General features: G+C 52.3%; 1 protein-coding gene across 1 annotated transcript in view; it reads right to left on the bottom strand.

The window, feature by feature from the left end:
• CHST8 (carbohydrate sulfotransferase 8) overlaps nt 1–20,213 on the bottom strand; it is a 159,869-nt gene that overhangs the window by 14,091 nt on the left and 125,565 nt on the right. The window lies entirely within an intron of this gene.

Here is a 20,213-nt window from a genome sequence, read left to right as displayed (position 1 = left end):
CTGATGCTGGGAACGATTGACGGCAAAAGGAGGAGGGGACGGCAGAGGATGAGGTGGCTGGACGGAGTCACTGAAGCAGTTGGTGTGAGCTTAAGTGGACTCCGGGGGATGGTGGAGGACAGGAAGGCCTGGAGAATATTCTCCATGGGGTCGCGATGGGTCGGACATGACTTCATGACTAACAACAACAACAACATTCTCAGCATTAGCCTCTTCTCCAGTGAGTCTTTGCTTCTCATTAGGTGGCCAAAGTATTTGAGTTGCATCTTCAGGATCTGGCCTTCTAAAGAGCAGAATTCACGATAAGCTAAATAATTAGCCTTTTGCTACCCTCTAGCGCACGCTTCCTCAGCTCAGCACCCTCTAGATTAGGGGACTCAAACTCAACTTGCCTGGGGGCAGTCTGGGTGAGGCTGGGCCGCATCGAGTATTCCACCCCCGCGGTGGTGGTGGGCCGCTCATCCCGCGTCGCTCCCGGAGGCCGGCCCGGGTGCCGCCAGCGCTTTGAAGGCCACAGGGCCCCTTCCCCATGCCCCACCCATCCCGGCAATTGGCCCGCAGGCCACGCGTTTGAGACCCCTGCTCTCGATCCACGGAGCTGCAATCCGCACCGTTTGTTTCAACATGATGCAGTTTATTGATATTTTGTTAATAAAGACATGAAGGAATGGATGTGGGAGTTGCATTGCAGGGCATCTGGCAGGCCCATGGGCTGCAAGAGGTCCTGGTTGTACATGGACGATAATTCTGAATGTGGCAGGTGGGTAGGGAATTGGATTATGCCGCTCAAGCTTTCATTTTCGGTTTTAAAAAATCTTGAATCTATATTGCATCTTTACTCACAGTACGTCAATTAGGTTTATCGATAAATATTTTCCTCTGCACTTGGTGAATCAATGCAACCCTCATTTCGGCTATGTCTGTCCCCTCCCCCGCCCCCGACTTCCTTTCCTTGACCCCATGAAATTTACCTTATGGTCAATACTTCATTGCAGGAAGATTCCCCCCTTCCCGCCCCAGCCTGCCCTCCCGCCCACAGAATGGATTTTTTGTCTTTTCAACTTCACCTCTGCCGGCTTGCCATGGCTGTTCGGGGGCTGGATGCCTGTGAGGCGAGCAAGCAGGTTTTGCAGGAAACAGGCCTCTCAGCTTCAGAGAAAGGTGTACGAGGAGGCCACCTAATGTGATGGACACATGGGCCAGAGCAGGCGCGTTGCTAAAGATGCTCCACTGACCCCAGTAGATTCAACTCTTCCCCAACGAAGGGTCCAAACTAGATCTCGCCCATGCCCGCACTTCACACTGGAATCTCTCAAGGTCAGGCAACTTTGAGAGTGAGAAGATGTTGAGACAATGGGGCTATTTTCATAACAGTCTCCAAAGCACTTGGTTATTTAAAAAATACCTGTAAGACAGAGGCTATAAAATCCACCAGTAAGAGAATTTGTCCAGAGCCAGACTTCTTGCACCAGTCTGGACTTAAGAAGGGGTTGCAAGACTCAGTGGCACCTATCTGAGTCCACCGATTTATCCGTCACTCCTTGTGTGCGCGTGTGAATGCCCATCAGCTGAGGGCAGGGACATGTTTCATCTGAAGCCGCACTCCTTGTGTCTTCTGCAGTGTTATATTGCATATGCCTATGGCCAGCTGGGCAAAGTGCCACGGCGATGCAAGAAGAACTAGCCTGATTTAAGAAGGGAATGTTTTCTGCATTCAGCGCAAAGCTAGTAAAGCTGCGACCCTCCGCCCAGCCATGCATGCCCGGCCTCGGGCCTCGGTGCACGCTGGTCGGAAGATAAATGCCCGATCCCCCGTTTCCCTCATCCGTTGCATTTCCCCATCAAGAAAATGGCAATGGCAACGGAAAGTGTTGCAAGACGCCGTATGACCGTGTTTCATATGGATTGCCAGGAATGTTGGAGGAGGTCGCCGAGCTTCACTCTCCAGAAATGGGATCCACAGAGGGACGGGAAGTCAGCAGCTTTTTAGCACGCTGGTTTCATTGCTTCGTGTTCCCAGAATGCTCTGGGGGGGGGGTACCTTAAAGAGGTGGGCAGTGCATAAGCAAAGACATTTTGGATTTGTCAGGGGGAGGAATTCATCGCCACACTTTCAAATGCAAACAGAAGTGGTTTGATTGTGGATACGAAATGTGAATTGCGTTGTTCAAGGTATGCACGTTCTCCACAGCTGAGGACCATCTTAAGAGAATAGAATCCATTCTTTTCTTAGATGAGGTCAAATGTTTTCCAAAACTGTGTCCCAGGAGAGCTGTTAGGTGGGATGGATGGTTCCTGACGTCCCAGCCGCAGCATGCCAGAGGGAGGTCCCTTGCCTCCCAGCCGTGCACCAGCTGCTGCCCTGGAGCACAAACGCCAAATTTACCTCCCTGCTCGGCAGCACGCAGGGCTTCCTGGCTCAGGCCAGGTTGTGGCTGTTTGCAGATAAAGCTGCTTCAACATTCACGATGCAGTATTTGAACACGGCACTGCCACGGCACGTGAAATAAAGACTCTGTTTTCGGGTTACAGGGGGGATGTGCTTTCTGATCATAACCTCCCTGCTGAAAAAATTCTTTCCAAGGGACCCTTTTCCTGCAAAGTCAGTGTGGCATCCATGAGCTTAGAGAAGGTGAGTTTAGCCACATGCCCAGTGGACACAGCTGAAGCACGAGTGCGTTTCAGACTGCTGACCTTCCCAAAGATGCTTTCATGTGAATTCCCACTTAACTCTAATTTTCTCTGCGGTTGCTCCCCTTCAACTGCTTACCCTGTGGAACACATCACACTCTTCCCAAAATATATCCCCTCCTCCCCTGGAATTCGGATCTGGACATGCAGACAGCATAGTTAAAGGACAGAGCAGAAAATGGGTGGCAAATGATCAGGAAGTAACAGAACCTGCGGAGCTACTCGAGCGGCACCCCATCCACAAGCAAACCTTCATTTCCCAAGGCCTTTGTGTCAGGCAAATGCCACAGGTCCTTCTGCCACGTCGCTCCCGAATTCTGGGATGCCCTTCCCGCAGCACTGCAACCAGCCCACACCCCCTGCAGTGTAGCTTTTCACACTGGTTTTAAGACTGCTTAATATTTTATTATGTTCATAAGAGCTCGGGATTCTTATGATTTTGGGTTGTTGCGTTCCTGAAAGGCAGGGCAGCAATGCACCAACGAACGAATTTGAGCGGAATGTGCAATTCCCCCTGCCAGGCATGTTGTTTTCCCGGCTCGGCTCTTTCACTAAGTCCAGGTGTTTGCACATTACTCCGTGCAGCGTTTTTACACCTTCTCTACCTGTAGCCACAAGCTTTTCCTAAAAGCGTGCTTTCCGTGCCTTCCCAAACACCCACTTCCATATCATTTTCTAAAAATATAGCAAGTAAACTAGTGCATGAATCCTTGAATAAGAGCACAAAAAGCACTTGCCTGAATCTTCGGAATGGATACATTATTTTTTCTCCCGGTTTTTATTGACAGGCTGCTGTTTACTGTGTTTTTCAAAGAAACTTTGAAGCCTTTGGAAACAATCTGCAATCTGACTGAATTCTATATGGATTTAAGCATGAACGCTGCCAGCTGAAGGCTACAAAGTAAAACAGAGTTTAGAGAATGAAAAAAACAAAATCACAGGCTCATTCTGGAAGGATCGGGCGTGATAGATCAGCTCTCGTGCGGCACCCGCCAGCCCCCCTGCAGTTCCCTTTAATTCACAAAATCCTTTATTCATGGAAAATTTTCAGCACCGAAGGAGATCAAAACTGCTTCTTACAGTAATGCGTGAGAGACGGGCCCGGGAAGCCACGGCCCTGCCGCGTAGCTGCATTTCATGCAGTGTGGTTTTCCAGGGGTGTATATTGATGGGAGACTCACACATTTGCCTGCACGACGGCAGTGAGGAATGCAAGGCCCTCTGGAAGAGGCTGGCTCCGACTCCCATCGGCCCCGGCATGGCGATGTGCCGTGATGCTGAAAATTGCGTTCCAATTGCATCTGGGAGGCCAGGAGTTCCTCTGCCTGACTCGCAGCTTCTGTCCCTGGCAGAATGAATCAGAGCTGCGATTTAAGCAGGCGTACAGGGTTATTCTTTCATTTCTGCAAGGAAGATTTGTCCAGCTGACGTTGCAGAGGGGCAGAGAGATGGTCTCCCTGTTTTCTTGTCAAAGAACTTCCCTCTGAATGTGCTGCTTTGGACTCTCGTGCAGAAGGTGTGCGGGAGTGCAGCTTTCTATGCCCCCGGGCCCAGGCCTCAAAATGCAAGGCCAGAGAGGGGGCCAAACACACGTCCTTTACCTCCACGTGCGTCTTCCTCGCACAGTATCAGACAAAGCTTCGGGTCTGTTCCCGGTCCCTCGGTCGACACCATGCGCAGCCTGGAGTCAGTGCCACTGCGGGGCCTTCCGAAGTCTGCGTTGCTCTCTGCTGCAAACTCTCCCCCGTAGACGCTTTGATGAGATCCGGCCACCAGGCGAGGAAGGGGAGACATGGCAGAGGTGCTCAAAACAATGCCTGGGGTGGAGGAAGCATCATGCTGGAACCCGGGGTCATCCCAGGAAGGTGACCAAGGGCAGGTTTGGGACAGACCAAAAGAAGTGAAGCACAGTGAAACTATGGGTCTTGCTGCCAGGGGGGTGGTGATGGCCCCCGTTCTGGATGGTTTAAACAGGGGCTGGACAGATTTGTGAGGGAGGGGCTGTTGGTGGCTATGAGCCTTGCTGGCCATGGGCGACCTCCTTCGCCAGAGGAGGCCTGCCTGCATACTGAGCCAGAACTCTGCAAGCCGCTTTGGTTCCTTGCAAGGGAATCTGAGGCAGGTTAGGACAGCAAAAATCATAATGGTTCGAAGAAGCAGCGCACACAGTGCCCTCAACCACATTGCAGCGGTGGGACCATCTCGCCACAGAAACGCAAAGCACATGCTGACATGCCTGGGGAAGGAGGCACGGAAGGGGAAGAAGACAAGCAGGGAACCGGAGGAGAGGTTCTGGCCGAGCAGCGCGCCCACCGCTTCTCAGGATCTGGGCAGACACACAAACACACCCCTGCTGTGGGACACTTGGCGAACCAGTGCCACGACACACACGTCCGTCGGAGACAAGATGCCCCTGCCAGCGTGTCGCAGGCGTTTGCTCTTCAGAAGATGCTGGGGAAGTGCCGAACCCCGGAGAACTGCAGCCAGAGCAGAGCATCTCAGGAAACATCTCAGCACAGTTCTGAGACTGCCGTCTTCTTACTCTTAAGCCTTGAGATACAGAAGGGCACTGCGCCTCATTTTCATCCCCGTGGTGAAGGGTGACTGGCTGCCCTCCCTTTCTTCCCCACAATGCCCTGGAGTGATGCTAGGAGAGGGGAACGGTGGGGGATGCAAAATCCAGGCCAGGGGGGGCGACACAATTGGTGCATTGCCAATAAAATGGGGGGGCGAGGAAAAACATTGTGCTACAGCTTCTGTTGATGGTGAACCCTTCCAGTAAAACACCATTAAAGAATTTAGAAGAAACTGCTCACTCAATTGCTTGGACCACAAATAAGGTGGAAAATATTGAGGAGACCTTTGCGCTTTGCTCTAATCCCAGCAACCTTTGCAACAGGATGTTCCCCACGCTGGGAAAGGCTGTTCCCGGCTGGATGGTTGGTTTCAGGACAGGAGGGCACGTGTGTCGATCTCCGTCGCAGGTTGTGCTTAGCTAACTCTGGTCCGCTTATTATCTTCCTACCTCACAGGGGTGTTGTGGAGACTAAGTGGGGAAGGACTTCCTTGGAGCAGAGCAGGCTGAAGAGGAGAGACGGGCCACGCTGCCCAGAGAGACCCTCCCCCAGCCGCTTCCTCTGCTCGAGGCTAAGACCCTATCCTGACTTGCTGCGCCAGCCACAGGCCGCCGGCAAACCCGCCCTGCTTGCATGCTTTCCCGGCACGCTGTGACAGGGCCGACGGGCTCCCCAAACAGGGCCGGGGACGATGCAGCCAGCAAGCTGCACGGAGCTCGGCCTGGCTGCCAGCTCTCCTCCATCACCGGCACGAATGCCCATTCCCTCCAAGTGTGTGCGATAAATCTCGATTTATATCACTTTGAGATGCTGCAGACAAATCCTTAACCTTTTGAATGGGCTTTTTTATAATCCCGCAAGACTGGCGGGGCGAGGCGAGGCGGTGATGAATTGCCCAGCGAGGCCCAGCTGCCCCCCCCCCAGCTCGCGCGCCGTCCCTGGAGGGGGTGCCATTGCCGGTATTCCCCGTGGCGGGCTCTTTGGCAAATGCCACCCCCTGCCACTAGTCGCGGGCAAGTGCAGACAGCCGCTCAGAGCAGCAAGGCCGGGGGCCCGTCCCCCCGAGGCCGTGCCGGATGTGAGCCTCCACCTCAGCGGGAGCCAAGGGGCCATGGCTTGCCTTCTGTGCTCCCAGGAGAGCCCCTCAGTTAGACTCTGGGGTGAAACTGGCCAGGCTTCTGCTAGGGGTTGGGGTGGAAGTTGCTCAGTTCCTTACAGAGTGCACATGTACCAGGTTTTGCTTTTTACCCAATACGCAGACCGAGGCTCAATTCATCCTTTTAAAGCGTGTACTTCTCTGCATGATTCAACAGAGTGCTCCAATCCAAAAATGTCTGCAAACATATGTTTACGACAACAGAGAGTCATTTTAGTGAACATCATATTCAAAATGCTAATATCATGCATATAATATATATGGTAATATCACATATATTGTATAATATACTAATATAATAGATGCGCTATATAATGATTACATAACTATGACAGATGAGAGCCAATGTACAGCATGGGACTAGAACTCAGCCCTTCTCTGAAGGCCGGGCGAGAAAGGAGGAGGCCCCAAAATGCAGGCATCTCCCAACAAAGAGCCAGCGGAGCGCAAGCGAGTGGCCGGCAGCCACCTCAACAGGTGATGCCCGTGTGAATTGATTTGCGCCCTGGGAAAGGATGATCTTTCCCTCCTGCTAAGCCCCCCCCCCCCGGATGATTGGCACGTGATAATGAGTCTTTTGCTGCGAGCGTCCGAGGGGTCATCTTCTGCGGGCATCCATGAAATTATTCCCCTTCCTCTGTTGGTTGATAAAGTCATGAAATGAAATGATGAAATGTAGGCTAGAGATCTCAGAAACAGCTGCCCTCAGCGGCCATTTCTGCTTCAACGGTATTTTGTTGATTTATTACGTTTGTTTGAAGGCTGCCCGTTAGCACCATGCTTTCTGGGCAGCTATTAGAATAAAATTATCAATAAGTAACAAAACAGTAGGATTAAAACCATAATAAACAAACAAGATGAAATAATGTATAAATGATCAACTGGCATATAAAACTTAAGTTACTATATTAAAACTGGCACAAATGATTATAACAGTAATCTAAATGGTGCCAAGGTGCGCTAGAACAGAAAAGTTTTTGTATAGTTGTGATCACTATGTACAATCACCTTGTGCTGAATATATCTAGCTAGCTTTTGACTCACATGTTAGGCATGGCAGGCAAGTCATGAGCGGAGGCGGGGGTCAGACTAGATGACCCAGGAGACCCTTCTGACTTGCTCTGTTTCTATGTTTCTGTGCTTCCTTTTCACATAGAGTTGTCCTGTGTCCTCGGTGTAACATACAGCATTTGCATGTCCTCTCCATAACAATAAGCCATGTCACCTTTCCATGGGTCCCATTGACTGTTGTTTTGGACAAAAAAGCTACCTCGTTTCACACCCTTTCAAGATCCTTGTCCCAAAATACCACTGAGAAGGTCTTGGGGGAATGAGTTCATACAAACTCGGGTCAACCTTGCAACATCTTAGGATTGCTCCCTTGGATTAAATTCATTTATTTTTAATGTGGATAGTACATTGTTGTTGCTAGTTGCGAAGTTGTGTCTGATCCATCGCAACCCCATGGACAACACTCCTCCAGGCCTTCCTGTCTCCCACCATCCCCCGGAGTCCATCTAAGCTCACGCCGACTGCTTCAGTGACCCCATCCAGCCACCTCATCCTCTGCCGTCCCCTTCTCCTTTTGCCATCTATTGTTCCCAGCATCAGGCTCTTCTCCAGGGAGTCCTTCCTTCTCATTAGGTTGCCAAAGTATTTGAGCTTCATCTTCAGGATATGGCCTTCCAAAGAGCAGTCAGGGTTGAGCTCCTCTGGGACTGACCAGTTTGATTGCCTTGTGGTCCAAGGGACTCGCAGGATTCTCCTCCAGCACCACAATTCAAAGGCCTCAATCCTTCGGTGCTCAGCCTTCCTTATGGTCCAGCTTTCACAGCCATACATTGCAACTGGGAAAACCATCGCCTTGACTACACGCACTTTTGTCGGCAGGGTGGATAGTACGGAACCTCCCCTTTCAAAGAGTTCTTCTCTGCGCTGGGGTCGCATCAGCACTGGACGGCGGGTGAGCTGAATTGGGCCCCTTTGAACCATCATTCCCTCCCAGGTTGAAATTGCTACTGCACTAATTTCTTGCTGAGCCTGATTTAGGCCCTTTCTGTTTGTTTCATTGCTGATATCAATGCATAAAATTAAATCCGGGTCATATTTGATGGGAAATCTTTATTAAAAGCGAACTGCAATTCCCAACCACCTCGTCTGCTGCCCACTGATCTTGCTAGAAGCATCTGCAGGGCTTTTATGGGGACCTGGGATGTTTCATCAAATCAGCCTTGGCCGCACTCTGGCAGGACTCCCTCTTATGACATAAGAATGGGGGGAAATATTTGCAGAATGAATCTGTCTGAGCTCAGGGCGACAGCTGTAGCTAATAATGGTGTTAAAGCCATCCTCTATGCAGTGGGAAGCATCCCAAGGTCTCAGACAGTAGTACATTTACTATTCTTATTTCAATAACTTGGAGTCATTCCACTTTTTTTTAAAATCCTATTTATTCACTTACATCAGAATGACTTGCGGCAAAGACTGTCTGTTGTTTGCTAATTTATTTAGATTAGATGCTGGAATGAAAGCTAAACAAACTGTCATCTTCAGACACACTTGGGCAATTAGAATGTAGCTTGCATGATAGTTTTATAATTCAAATCAGAGAAACTTACTGAAGTCATAAATTAAGAAGCTCATTAGATTCTCAATTGTGTTAATAGGAAAATTCAACTTACTTGATTTTTTACTGGAGAATTTAATAATAAATCATGGAAAATGTGCCTTTGTTTTTCTCTGTCCTCATTAATTCCTACTGCTAGGTTGTTATGATATGTTTGCTAACTCTGTTGTCATTTAGGAGGAAAGGAAAGGAAAGGAAAGGAAAGGAAAGGAAAGGAAAGGAAAGGAAAGGAAAGGCAAGGCTCAGAGGAAAGTAGACTCTAGACTGCCGCTAGGAATGATCCAAACAATCCCCCCCGTTGCCATTTTCTCAGGATTTCCTATGAATTCCTGAAGGCCAACAATAACCACAAGGATTGTCGCAATGGGGCTGTTCGTGAACAGCTATTATTTTCCCTCCAAGTCTGAAGTGCAATTATGAAATCGACTAAGTGGACACATCGGGCTGCTTTAACAGCCCGGGAGGCGCGAGGGGGACACAGGGAAACGCTTCCAAGCTGCTTTTTCCCCTCTGCGGGGGAGAACCGGCCAGCGGGATCTCTGTGCCTGCAGAGGCGCGGCAGCCATGCTCCATGCGGCGGGCTGAGGCTCAGCAGTGCGGGAGCCGGGCTGCAGCCCTCGGCCCGGCAGCCTCCCACGGCAAAACAAGGCAGCTGCGCTCCCCTCCGAGGCGGGAGGCCCCGCTGGGGCACGGGGGGCGGTTTGGGCTGCAGCCACGCACAGGCGGAGCCACGGCGGCGAGTCTTTCCCGAGGCTGGTCCTCCGGCCTCCCAGGCTTGGCCCTGGAAGGCTGGCACTGGCAAGCATTTCACGCGGGCCCAGCTGAGCCGAGTGCTCCCCAAACTTGTTCCCGCCGGATGGCTTGGACTAGAACTCTCTTCAGCCCCAGACAACGTGGCTGTGGAGCGGGATGGTGGGAGCGGAAATGCAAACCGTCTCTTCCTCCGCACATACATTAGATCTGAGGGGTCTAATGGGTCCCCCAAATCAGAAGATAATCAAATACGTATATTGTGAAATATCTGTAGTTTCATGATTCACAGTCAGTCACAGTTCCCATTCCTAATTTTTTCTGCAAAAGCCGAAATTCTACACAGATGTTCACCAGCATCATCCCTCTAACCATCCCTCATCGATGCATTCAACGGGTGTCTTCACTGAGGGACACTCCGCTCCGCCGTGTGGGACGTGGGAGAAGAGCGTGGCCCGAACCATCTTTCTGCAAAGTGCAGAAAGCACAGCTCTTCCACGAGAAAGCCGGAAAAGCAGTGAGGATGTTTTGTGGTCAGCCTGCACAGAGGGCGGGAGCCCAGAGCACAACCAGTTCTCACAGAATGCTCCATGGGAATGCCGAGCATCTTCCCCAGGCCCTGTCCAACCCCCAGGACCTGAACCTCCAGCTTGCTGCTTGGGGTGACTTTACATCTCATTCGTATGCGCTGCAGGTGTCCTGATGACGACCGAAATATCGCGGCTGGCTCCTAGCCCAGGCGAGGACTGAAACGGCACTTGCTTGATAGGACACACCATTTCTAAGAATGCAATGGCATTAACTCCCTGAGCATTTTTTTTCTGCGGCAAATAAACAGGATGTTGGTGAAAGTTCTCCAAGGTAAATGAGAACTGATTAATTCTGGCCTGCATTCAGATGAGATCCTGGATGGCTTCTCAGGCGAGGGCTGCCAAGCTGCTTTGCCTCCTAGCCTACCCCGCCCCACAGCGCCTCTCCCCATCGCCACCACCAGGCAAACCATACAATGTGGGGCGATTGTCTCGGTCAGCGAGTTTTGTGGGCCTGGTTTGCAATAATAACTTAGGCTGCACTTCCGACCTGAGCCGCAGGGCCGGCCCAGGGCACTGTGCTACCTGAGATGAAGGACGAGGTGGTGACCCTTTAGTGGCCGACTAACCTACCGGCCACACGCCACCCCGCTCGCTCCTCCAACACCCTCCTTCTGCTTCCCAGCCATTGCCCCCTTTACTCTGCCTAATGGTAGGGCCGGCCCTAACTTTGCTCAAAAGCAGGTGAGGTTGGTAGGAAGCAGCCAAAAGCTGCTCCACCCGTGGAGAGCAAAGCGACCTCCGGCCCCGAATCAGTCCTGTGACCTGGCCAGGAGCAAGCGCCAGCAGACCACTGGCGGGAAGTGACTGTCCTGTGAGGATGCTTCGCATTAGGAGGGGAGGCAGCTGGCCACACCTGCAGGACAACCACATGTGTCTGTGAGAACAGGACCAGCACGGAGGACTCACGTGGCTTTCTTTTGCAGCAGAAGACGCTCCGGGACAGGTTTGCTGAAGGAGCTGCAAGATTCTCAAAGCTGGGAGGAGATATGGATGCCTTTCTGAAACCCCAGACTAGCACTGTGCATTCAGGCTCCAGACAGAGGGTTTCCGGGTGCCCTCCTCTTTTGACAGGAATCCATATGATTCCCTTTGCTTCTTAATGGGCTCTTAGCAAAGGTATTAATCTGCCCAAACCGATGTGAATAAATGGCTGGGTGTCCATCTGTCAGCGCTGTAGTGCTGGGCCCCAAACCTGGCGCAGCTGAGACTTGGCCCGCATGCTGAGGCACCGTGGAGGGCAGGGCCAGAAGCACCAGTGGGGCCACTTCGAACCCGGGGGCCCATCAGCCTGAGTGAGGCTGGCTCTGTTCGCTAGGGAATGAGGCAGAGCAAACAGTGAGCTGGCAAGTGAGCCCTCCTGCTCACCTGTGCGATCCGGCTGTGGACGTCCATCCCGAAGACCTACACTGGTGGCCCAAAGAGCCAGTTTGGCCCAGACAAGATGCCTCCTCATGGACCGGGATGGGCTACTGGCGCCTTCCAGATGTTTTGGCCGACCACCCGAGTCGGCCCTAGCAAACCTACCCAATGGAGCAGACGATGGGACATGGGGGCTGCATGCCCACACACCTGGAGGGTCACCCAACTTGTAGAGAGGAGTGGGAAGGAGGCGGACCTCCAGATGTTTCAGAATGCAGCTCCATGCACCCTCGCTGCGGTGGCCCCTGATCTGGAAAGCTGTGAGATGAAGGCAAAGACACCTGGAACCTGGCCTGCCGCTCAGCCTGCTCTGGAGCATCTCTTCTGTTTTCCCACCTGTCTGTTGGCTTCTGAAGGTGCTGCCTTCATGGTGAATCTTCCTTCCCTGAAGGCATCACAGGATTATTATAACCCACTCAGAGAGCCCTTGGGCTAATTCAGTGGAATATAAATGTAATGAACAAACAGACAAACAAACGGCAGGACTTTTTTCTATGGTGGCATCTGCTCTAAGATATCCCCATCCTAGGGAGAGTCATTCAAAAATATTCTTCACATTTTCTCCCATCCAAAACCCGAAACTCATCCTTCACCTGTTTTCTTATTTCATGCCATGTTTTCAGCCTATCTTTATTCGAAGGACAAGTTCATGCAGTTCACTTGTTGATGCCATTTTGTCTGATTTCATAATTTTCAACAGATGTGTAAACTGAGACTCAGTTATCTTTTGAAATGCACCCATCACCAAATCACGCAATCAGGTTGGAGGACGCATGCAAACATCACGCGTATGCTAGGGGCACGCAGGCCCAATAACGCGCGGAGCGATGGGCGTCGCATTCAAAAGCGCAGTCTATTATGCAGAAAGTGCTTTATAGGAATAGCCCATTGTGATGAGTTGCCCTGCTGAGAGAGATTTCTGGTAGAAAAGTGACCAACAAATTTAAGAGGAACAAGAGAGGTGGCGAGGTGAAGGGTTATCGCTCAGGGAAGCGTTTCTCGCCGAGGCTCACAGTGTGGGGGGATCTGTGCCCACAAACACCCCCTCCTTTGCACAGAAATAATCCGCCTGCCACCTTACCCCTCAGTTTTGCAGAAGGCACTCATTCATGATGCGTTGCTTCACTGCATTTCCCCCTTTGCACAATGAGCATTTTGCATTTGTGAACCCAAGTGATCAAACTTAACCGGAAACGCTCCATGGGCTACCGTTTTTGGAAGCTGCAGGCCGAGCCATTCATTTGCCCGTGCACTGAATCCACCAAAAGCCACGCAAAACAAAGAAACCAACAACTTGCCACGCAAAACAAAGGAACCAACAAAGAAGCAAGCAGGCCCACGGGAGCAAATTTCTTGGCAGCCCAAAGTGAGCAATGCACAGCCCAAGCAGGTTGCGAAGGGGAAAAGGAAGGGCGCCCCGCTGCCCCCTCAGCGGAGCTTTCCTGCCCGTGATATGTTCACTCTCCTTGCTCACACATTCACATGCAACCCTGCAAGGTGGGCCCAGAGTCCCCCCCATCCTGCAAACAACACTTGAAGCGCATCATCACCCTGGCTCTCTTTCCCCATAGATTTCCAGCGGGGGGGGGGGCCTCCAGGCTCCCCCCGCCTTGCTGTTTGGTTCCACCCAAGCCAAGGCGAAAAGATCGCCAGGACTAGTGGACTTCACAGTCCCAGTGACTCCGGTGGGAAACTCCGCATTGATTCCCTTTCCCGCATAACCGCGGGATCCGCTGAAGGCTGCCTGGCTGAGACAAGCCTTCCCTGACCCCGTCAGGGGCTTGGCTGCACATGCAGCACCTTGCAGTGGGTCGCGCGGGAATCGGTTCCAACAGCATCCTTGGGCCCATGAACACATATCTGTAACCACCACCAGTGGCTTGTGATATATGCCCCCAGTTATTTTATATGGAAAATCAATAGGCTGCAATTTGGTGAATATCTTGTAAAAGTTTGATTGTACTCCTTTTTGCAGAATCACGGGCAATAATAATTCTCCAGACTTTGTTAGAGGAGGAATCACATGGCCGCTTCTTATTGCTTCGGACAATCAAGTGTTCAGATGGAAAATACTGAAAAAGCTGAGCTGAAGGAACTGGAGAGGGCTCCGGGCATGCCATCGCCAGCATGGTGAGCCCGTGCCGAGAACCGCAGCTGGGCAAGAGTACCTTGGTCAGACGCTCTCTCGGTGCAGTGCAGTGGTTAGAATATTGGACTGGAGCTCAGGAGATCTGGGTTCAACTCCCCCCTCAGCTCACTGGGCACCGGGGCCACTCACTGACTCTCAGCCTGGCCTACCTCACAGGGTAGTTGTGAAGGTGAAACGGAGAGAACCTTGCAAGCTGCCTCAGGTCCCTCCCAAGAGGAAGGAGGGTGGGGTATCCATGTTCTGCAAGTGATAATAACAATTGTCTTATCACCCCATGTGTTTCTAAGCAGTGTGTGGTGAATGGGAAGTGCTGGGAGGAGGGGGGGAGGGAGGAGGAGGGAAAAAGCAGTGCCAGCAAGTGGCAAAGCCGGAATTAGCACGCAATTCCAGCTTTTTGCAATCTCTCCTTTCTATCGCTCCAAACTGTCTTAAGAACGGTGCTGTATACCTACGCGCATCTCCCTCCCTGCAGTACCTGCCGTTACTTTAGCATTACCACATTAGGATTATTAAAATGCTGCATCATGTTTAAGATGTGTTAGGGTGCACGGAAGGAAGAGAGGCCTGCAGCTCGTCCCGCGTCCGGCAACCAGGATTTGGCACCGCCCACAATGATTCCCAGTCACGTTCGCCATGGCTAATTGCGCGCATCGTCTTGTGCTCCGTCTCGGTCTGGTTCTAATTAGGTTGAAATGTTTTATTTAAATAAAAACATAGGACATGGTTCTCCAGGCAGGGCTGAAGAACACGGCACTTTCTCGGTGGGATTTTTAAGGACAATACCAGAAATATTTTGTGGTCCCCACTTTTACCACTGCTCTCCTGCCCCTACCTAAAGGAGAAGTGAAGGGAGGAGGCAACTCCGTTACAGAGCGGATCCGGAGAGCATTCTGTGTGGAAGGTCAACCCGCCCCGGTGATGCTTCACTCAGTCACAAGCCTGTCTTCTTCCAAATTTCAGATCTGCCGCTTGGAGCCCTGGGCACCATCTCTCTCGTTTGCCGTGTCACAGTGGGCTTCTCTGGACGTCTCGCAGTGTCCCAGGTAAAGCTGGGGTGCTTTGAGGGCTCTCCTCTTACAGAGAGCTGAAAAAGAATTTTAGATGCTCACTGCATAAATAAAACAAGGACTGATGCTGCCCGCGGCACTGCAGCCAGCATCTCGCTGAGCTGAACTGGGGAGGGGTCTGCACAGACGATGCACGCCCCACATCCCTGCCCAGACAGCAGCCTGGGCTTGATGCCCTGATAAGCGCACTCTGGATGGCTTGAAAAGGGGAGCGGACAAATTCATGGAGGAGGCAGTGGCGGTGGCTATCACAGGTTACTAGTCCTCAAGGCTATCAGCTGTCTCAGGGCCTTTTCAGTGGCTGCCCCCACCTATGGAAAAGGCTCCCCAGAGAAGTTCAGCTGGTGCCAACCCTGCTTTCATTTCAGTGCCTGGAGAAAATGTTTATCTTCTCCACCCATTTTAACAATTTTAATAATTGACTGTAAATGATGATTCATTTTATTGGGATTTTAGTAAATTACTATGTTTGTCTATTTCCTCTTGACATGTGTTAGAATGACCCTGTTAAATTATTATTAGCAGCATGCTTTTTTAATTTTAACGATTTAAAGTGTTTTTTTGTGCATTTGTACATTTCTGCTTGTTGGAAGCTGCCTAGTCTTTCTGGACTATTTGGTGGCTTAAAAATAAATAGCAGAGGCAGTATACCCATGTGCCCCAGTTGATGGGGAGCATGGACAGAAAGGTGGTCTCACACCTGGGGCCTGCTTGCGGCACAGCACTGGCCAGGACGGGCCCTGATCCAGCCCGGCACTGCGCAACTCGCCTGCTCTCATGCGACGCCGGGGAGGACAGGCCCAGCGGAGAGCAGGTGCCCCAGTCCCCCCCCAGCCCCCCGCCCCTTGCACCAGCGCTGCGTGCGGGGCTGGAGCGGACGGGAGGGGGCAGTGGCGACGCCGAGGGGGCGGCGGAGAGAGAGGGGTCAGGGCGTCCGGGGACCGGAGGGACTTCAGCCGCAAAGATCCAAGCGTTTGCTCTGACTTTTGAGCGGGCGCCCTCTACCTCTCGTGGAATTGCTCAAGGCGATGGGTTTCGTATTGCTGTTTAGGCTGAGAAAAGAGGCGAACAAGAAAGAGATGCAAGTCTCAAGGATATGGAAGGGAAAACGACCAACGCTTCATTGCGTGGGACACGACCGGCACATCCGAAAGGAAGCTGAGAATTGGGAAGCCGGCAAAGGCCAGCGAGAGGAGGCTGGGGAGGGGAAAGCCCAGCTTTCGGGCCCGGGCCGGTGAGGAGGCCCGGCTGGGCCAGGCGGCTCCCGGCGAGCGTCCTGCTCAGGCAACTGGCCAGGGAAGGCCCCACCCGGCCCGAGATCGGAGAGGCGGAAGCCCCTCCTGCATGCCATTTCAGCGAGCTCCCTTTGAAACCCACATTTCAGTGCGGAGATACAGGTCTCCCTCAGGGATGGAGATGTGTGGACGGAGAGGGAGCCATTTTTGGGTGGGACTCCACCAGATTCCGGGGGCCGAGCTCCCTGGATTCAGGGTGTCCGGCTTCCCTGAGAGCGACTGAGTGTCTGCACGGTGCCCCTTCCACACATCTGCTTTGATGCACATGCCGCAGAAGGTTGCCAGCTGGGCGACCTTCGTTCTGCGAACGTTCGCGTACGTCCTCTCAGCGTGGCCTCTTCCTCGGAGGGGCCCACACACCAGAGGACGCTTGTGGATTTACGAGGGACGGCTTCCACGCAGCTTTGCCCCACCTCTGCACGCACCTCTGGCATATGTTCCTCTGGAAAAAGCACCTACCCGGTGTGGCCCCGGGTTCCTCGCTCTGCCCTCCTTTGCCACCCCTTGGGGCAGCTTCCGCCAGTCCAGGGCAGCCCAATGGACCAGAAGAGGCACTGCCGGCATCCAGGGCATGGGTGGGGGACTGGTGGATGGGGGCCCCCGGGCCTGGGCAGCCTGGTGTGGCACAAGGGTCAGTCCATTCGGGAAGCAGGCAGTGTCAGGCAAGCCGGGAGCAGGAAGCCGGGAAGGCAAGCGGTGCGAAGCAGGCAGCTTCAGGGCTGGAGCGGCTGCCGCACGTTGGGGTGAGTGGAGTAAGACTGGAGCAGAGCTGGAGCAAAGCTTGAGGAACTGGAGCAAGGCTGGAACCAGACAGGAGCGAGGCTGGGGTGACTGGAGCAAAGTCGGAGTAAGGCTGGGTGACGGGAACACAACCAGAGCAGAGTTCAGGGACACAAAAGCCAGAGCAGAAGCGACTAGGCAACCTTCACTGCAGCAGCAGCAGCTTCTGCAAGGCAGAGCAGTGCTTGCACAGCTCTCCCCCGGGGCTCCCCGGTGCGGCCCATGCGGCCCTGAGAGCTGCCCAAGGCTGCCCGTCCAGCCCGGCAAGCACCAGGGCTGCTATTCTGGCCCTTGGCCAGCAGAGGGAGCCCCGAACTGCCTCAGATCCTGACAGGCAAGATTCTGCCTCCAAGGAAATTGCCCGGGGAAAATCAAACACTGGCGGGGACTCCGGCTCTTCAGGCAGTCTGTGGATGGACTCAGGAGATCCAGGCCCTGGTCTCCATTCAGCTTTGGGCCTGTCACAGACGCTCAACCAGACCCACCTTGCAGGGATTTGTTTGTTTGTTTGTTTGTTTGTTTGTTTATTTATTTATTTATTTATTTATTATCAGATTGATTGATTGAATTGCTTATTAGAACAGGGTTGTTGTTGTGAGGATAAGACTGCGAGGAGGAAGGTTCTGTGAGCCACCAGGAGTTGCTTGGAAGGAAAAAAGGTGGAATATAAATACAATAAATACATAAATGCCACATTTGAATTAGGCAAATTTGCCAGTGACAGGGGAACCTTCATTGCCTGTTTAGGGCTGAGCTGGTTGAAGAAATTGGAAAAGAGTCGCACTGGAAGAAAACAACACTCTGGGCAACATTGAGGCTCGCGTCCTCTTTTCAAGCAGTTGTGGCATTTTAAGGCCCCAGAGCATTCCTACTCCCTGCTCCGGATGCTGCTGGGCTCAGAAGACAATATCCTGAGAGCCCCTCCGGCCAGTGCGTGCCTCGCTGCATCGCCTGCGTGGAGCAAGGCCCATCTTTCACCAATCTCATTAAGGTGCCATTTCTGCACACAGAGGTTGCTAACAAACAGCGGTGCCGGCAACTGCCACGCATGCGGGTCGCTCTGTCACTTTCTCTCCTGGCAATTTGTCACTTAAAAAAAAAGTGACAGAAACATCCCCATCCATGAAAGGTTTCAATGTTCACTATGCGGAGCCGCTGGTAACTGATTCCCGCATGAAGGCGGCAAGAGAAGAAAAACGTTCTCTGCACCTCGTGCCCCACAGTGCCTGAACCGATGGTGCTGGTGCCTGCAAGTGCCATCTGTCCATCTTGCGTCGCATCATGACGAGATTCCGGGCTGAATAAATTAAGGCGATTTCCCTGGAAGCCCCCATGTGCATTTTCTGCCTTCGAGTCTCTGGCTTTTGGCACGTCTGCGGTGGCTCCATAAATGGCAAAAAGCCCCCTAGAATGTGTGACTTTCTTTTTAATTTCAAACATCACAGAAATCGAAGCTGCCTGCAATTAGCAAGGAAAGGAGAACGGCACCTCGGGGCATAACACAAGTGCTGCTTTTATGCACCCAGACGCACGGCCAAGTGCCAAAGGGTCATGCACACAAGTGATAAAATTCTATCTTTCACGGCTGTTTTTCCGAAAGAGGCCTTCAGGTCTTGGGCTGGAGCCACAGGCTGGACAGAATGTGCAACTGCCTGGGCTTCCCCTTCCCATTCAGGAATGGCTCTGGCTCTTTGGGCACATTTCCACACCCCGTGCAGCACACATGCCAAGACACAAGGGCCTAATCCTGCCTCTGATCCTCTGTCAGGAAGGGTGTTCACTGGCTTTCCTCCACCCTTGATTTAGAACAATTACCTTCCATTCTAATTTTTTAAAAATGAAACTGGAAAGGGTGGGTGTTTTCTGGGGTGAGATCATATTATTCTCCTTTGCCCCTTCCTGGTGCGTTCATTAAAGCTTCTCACAGAGCCCTCGCTTCTTTTGTCTGTATGTTTCTTGTTTCTTTCTGTGTAATTGTGTTTTATAACTGACTTGTGAGGTTACTCGCAACCTTGCTTGGTCTGGCGAGTGCACTGGGAAAGGCATTCTCTCTTACTTCTAAGTAAACCTGCAACACAAATGAACTGAACTGTGGGTAATGGCAAGTGGTGGGGGAGACCATCAAGACAGTGATCTCTGTCCATAATATTAGAGATAATAGTGCTAATAATAATGAGCATAGTAATAAATCTGAGTTAGCCTGCAAAAAGCAGAGCTGTGCTTTGCATCTGTGTTGGGAAAGGGGAGCTTTCGTGTGAGTAAACATGCATCTGTCTGAAAGTAAGCTTCCTTCAGCTTGGAAAGACAGCTGTGAGTAGGACTATGAAACCCAGCAAGCTCCTACGGTTCAGTAAGGCAGTTAGTAAACTAGATCCATGAAAGCAAATTGGATTGGGCAAAGAACTTAGTGCCACCCTTTAGCCCCACGCCCTGTGAGGGGCTCCCCTTCTTTTGCTTTCGGCTCCACCTGCGCTGGGGACACGGTCCCCCAGATCCCCTCGGGCCTAAGGCAGGTGTCCGGCCCACCACAGGCAGTGAAGAGGTGGGGCAGGTCACAGGTAGACTTGGGAGCTCCGCCTTTCCCTTCTGGCCTTCAGGGCCAAACGCCAGGCGGTATCTCTGCCGTGCGGGTCTTTATTGGCCCTTTGCAGCGAGAAGGCGAAGCCGCTCGAAGAGCCCTCCAAGGAAGCGGGAAGATAAGCGACTGCACAAATCAAGGAAACGGAGCTGAACCCAACGGGACGCTTTCCCTGCAGCGCCTTCCCTTTGTGTGAGCTCCACCCTGGGGGTATCCCACTGGTGAAGGGCCAGCTGGAAAGATCTCCTCTGACTGGGCAACCTGTCTCTTCCGATACTTTGCTGTGGGTTCAGAGACCAGGCAAGACAACAGCTGTCCCCCCTCCTTTTCTTGGACCCCTCCTGTCTCTTCCAAAACATCCCCGCTCTCCGGATCGGCCTGGGAACCTGTGGCCAGAAAACTTGAGGGCCTCCATCTCTTCCTGAATGTCCGGAACTCCCAACATCAAGTCTTCAAGGTTTCCTCCTCCTTCAGAATCCAGGTCATGGGGACTGTGTGATGCCTGCCGAGAGTGGCAGTCGGGTTCCTTCACT

This window comes from Varanus komodoensis, unplaced genomic scaffold (genome assembly GCF_004798865.1).
Source record: "Varanus komodoensis strain SLA01 unplaced genomic scaffold, ASM479886v1 scaffold27, whole genome shotgun sequence".
NCBI lineage: Eukaryota > Metazoa > Chordata > Lepidosauria > Squamata > Varanidae > Varanus > Varanus komodoensis.
This window is presented reverse-complemented; position numbering and strand designations above follow the sequence as displayed.